The sequence below is a fragment of the Chrysochloris asiatica genome, unplaced genomic scaffold (genome assembly GCF_000296735.1).
Source record: "Chrysochloris asiatica unplaced genomic scaffold, ChrAsi1.0 scaffold00673, whole genome shotgun sequence".
NCBI lineage: Eukaryota > Metazoa > Chordata > Mammalia > Afrosoricida > Chrysochloridae > Chrysochloris > Chrysochloris asiatica.
The window spans coordinates 59,412-63,546 of NW_006409191.1; the positions used below are offsets into that span (position 1 = coordinate 59,412).

At 38.1% G+C, this 4,135-nt stretch overlaps 1 pseudogene; it reads left to right on the forward strand.

Moving 5' to 3' along the window:
- The first annotated feature begins 3,004 nt into the window (after positions 1–3,004).
- LOC102818124 overlaps positions 3,005–4,135 on the forward strand; it is a 2,418-nt pseudogene continuing 1,287 nt past the window's right edge.

Sequence of the window (4,135 nt, forward strand, 5' to 3'; positions counted from 1 at the left end):
ACCAACAAAGTGTATTGTCCACCTTTGCTCCAAAGTTCTCATGGTGTTTCTGCTCCTACGCTTGGTCTTGCCGTTTGGTTTCACCCAAGATGTCGGCTCCCGGCCACCAAGCCTGGCCGATTCAAAAGTACGTGATTTCTTGCTTCAGCTTCAAGTTTCACTAGCTATAAGCCTTCAAACTTAAAAAATATTCCTAGCTATGTGGTTCCGAGTTTTAGAGCTATGCCCTGGATCTGTTTTGCCTGGTATTCTGTGGTATCGTTGACAGTGAACTTCACTGCACCTCCACTCTAGCTGCCATCCAATTATTAATACATCTTGATTGAATATTTGATCCATTTCAGACTGAAACAGTTGGTAGAATCTTGAATATCATCATCACTGGCTATAGCTATTGTTGAATAAATTTGAATAATAATAGAGGTATTACCTTGCCTTCCATGTTGGTATATGTTATCCTTTCACATACAATTTTGTACTTCAAGATGGATCTTGAAATGTTCTTTTTGATAAAGAATTCAATGCTATTCTGCTTTAATTTTTTTATTCTAGGCATAGTAAACCATGTGGTTGTCAGATATAGAATGAACAATACCAGTCCATTTCAGTTCACGAAGGCCTAACATAGCAACTTAATGCATTCCATTTTATTTTTCACAACTTCATGTTATTCCTAAAGTCATTATTTGGATATTAGGTGTTCTAGTAATTAATGGATGTTTATAATTGCTTCTCCTCATTTTCAGATATGCACTATCAGTATATGAAGTTCCAGAGAATTTACTCTATCTGGCAATATTCTGAGGCTATTGAAAATATTTTCACCTTCCTGCACTATATATGACAGTATTCTGATACTATTAATAAGGTGTCTAGTGGCTGAGGCTTCAGAAGTTGTCTGCCTCTTGTTTTCCCTGGTCTGTCCTAATCTGGAAACTTCTCTGTAACCTATGCCCCATGGATGACCCTGCTGGTATTTAAAATACCATTAGTATAGCTTACAGTATCACAGTAACATGCAAAATTACAGTATGACAAATTAATTTATCTGTCTACCACCACATGAAAATTATTGTGATGAAATTGGAAAACTGTCTTAAGGAGCCCTCAAAATAGGGTAGTATTACTATTTTTAGGGGTTACAGTCAGAATTGACTGGAGAGAATAACTGAGAGAATGAAGAGTAATGCCCAGGAGACCTTCAAGAACTTAAGAAAGAAACAACTCTTAACATCTCTGTTTTACAATATCTTGGCTTTCTTAATTATAATACCAATGTACATAAACTATACTACCATACCTAAAATAATTACCATGTATTAAATAAAGGACACTGGCAAGCAATTAGATAGTGGTGATACATCTTCATGTGCTAAGTATGGACATACAATTGAGTTGAAAAGAGAGGAGAGAAGTGAATGTCATGCAACTGGCCTTTTCATAATTAGACATTCTGAATTCCATCTTCTATTATATTGGCCACTAAGGACTTGTACTGTCCTTAGAACAAACTTACAATAAAAATGTTTGGCTAATGAGGAGCTTTGGATATTGAGCCCCCAGGGACACAAAGACTGAAAATAGTCTGCCTGTGACCCTCTCACTCATTAACCTTTTTTCAGTCAAGAAGCAGCAGACATCAGACTCCTCCTACTGATGATCCACTTTTGCAGGAGCCTAGTTCCTAACTTGGTCCGACTACCTTTTCTGAGAACAGATCTTCTGACTACGTTATCCAATATCTAGGACTGATGTCCAGCATCATTCCTTAGTAATGCCAGCCAGATAACCAAGTGTCCCTTAGATAATGCTTGGAACTGAAGACATGTTTTACTACAGATTCATCCTGGGGAAGCTATGACAAGAATTACTATAACTGTCTTTAGTGTTGTTATTAGGTGCCATGTTGTTGTTTTTGAGTGCTGTCGAGTTGATCCCAACCCATAGCGACCCTGTGTAGGGTTTCCAAGAGTGACTGGTGAGCTTGAACCACTCACCTTGCGATTCAAATGACTTTGCAGTCCAGTGCATTGACCTACAGCACCACACTAGAACTCCATAGAATTGGTTAAAACTCAGAGTGACCCATGTACAAGAGAATGAAAGGTTGTCTGGTCATCTGTGATCTTTACAATCATGTGTGTTTGAACCCATATGGTGTCAATCCATTCTGTTCAGGATGAGTGACTAGAACATATGCATTAAATGACTGGAAATAATATTAGAAGAACTACTGCCTAACTGTCTTCCATCCAACTGACTTGTTTTCTTGTACCATAAAACCAGTCTACAGGATCTCTCATTCTACCAGTCTTCCACTTGGTCTTTAGAATGACAGAGATTATTTTCCTCTGACCAGACATCTGCCCCTTGTCAAACATGACAAAGACTATAATAGAATTCTCTAATATTTACTTTCTTACATTCTTGTGGTGAAAAAGAAGGAGTATTTTCAATTTGATCATATCTTTTTATTCAGGATTCATAGCACACATTTTATCATCTATGATTTTCTGATCTGATAATGGAAAGACTTGGAGTCTGAGATAGACACATGACATTATTTCCATAGTCAATCTGTTTTCTCTTTATAAAATTGACAAATATTTTAAATGATCACAATAACAGAGTTTGGATAAAAACTTTTTTTAGTAGGAAGAATCTAACACTCCTTTCCAGAATCATATTTGTTACTATGGTTGTTGTTAAGTTCCATTTAGTCAGTTCAGACTCATAGACACCCTGCATCACTTTTCTGAGGCGTGGCTGGTGGATAGAACTACCAATGTTGTGGTTGGCAATCAGGTGGTGAACCTACAGCACCATAGAAGGACATGCAGCTACATACAAGTCATCATTAAAAAAATATTAATAATAATATGCATATTGTATTTATATATATTTCATCCTTCTCCAACCTTCCCTGATAGTTTTTGCCTCTGGTAATGTAATTACACATCTAAGTGTTTTGTTACCCATTGTTTCCATCAGCTTCATCAACAATATGGAACCCAAAAACCAAACAGGTGTTTCAGAATTCTTTCTCCTGGGACTGACAACAGATCCAGAAATGCAGCCCCTCATCTACAACATATTTCTGTTCATGTGCCTGGCCATCATGCTGGGAAATCTGCTCATCATCTTCATGTTAGCTCTGACTCCCACCTCCACACCCCCATGTATTTCTTTCTTGCCAAATTGTCCTTTACGGACATAGGTTTAAGCATAATAATAATCCCAAAGATGCTGATAAACATCCAGGTACACAGATAATCTATCACTTACGCAGGCTGCCTCACACAGGTATGCACTCTACTAGTTTTTGCAGGTTTTGAATTTTTCCTTCTTGCAATAAAGGCCTATGACCACAATGTGGCGATTTATTTCCCACTGAGATAAACGGTCATCATAAACCCTCGACTCTGTGGCCTGCTGACTATGCTCTCTTTGTTCACTAGCACTGTGGAGGCCCTGCTCCAAGTCTAATGTTGTTGAAATTGTCCTTCTGTAAAAACCAAGAAATCCCCCACTTTTTCTGTGAACTTACTCAGGTCCTCAAGCTTGCCTGTTCTAATACTCTCATCAATAACATCTTGATATATGAGCTCTGGTAGCGTAGTGGTTACGAATCGGGCTGCGAACCTAAAGGTCAGTGGTTCGAAACTACCAGCTGCTCCGCGGGAGAAAGATGAGGCTTTATACTCCCGTAAAGATTTACACCCTCGGAAACCCTGTACAGGGTCGCTATGGGTTGAAACTAACTCGATGGCACTTAACAACAACAACAACATATGTTATAAATACCACATTTGCTACTATTCCTCTCTTTGGGATGATCATTTTCTCTTATATTAAAATTGTCTGCTCAGTTCTGAAAATGACAACAGCTGGGAAATATAAACCATTTTCCACCTATGGGTCTCACCTCTCAGTTATTTCCTTATTATATGGAACAGACTTTGCTGTGTACCTTAGTTCTGCATTTATACATTTGTCCATGAGATAGCAGTAGCCTCAGTGATATACAGTGTGGTTCCTAAAATGATGAATCCTTTTATCTACAGCCTGACGAACAGGGACATGAAGGTATCCTTGAAAAAAATCACTGGTAGAATACCTTCTATTTGTTGTTGTT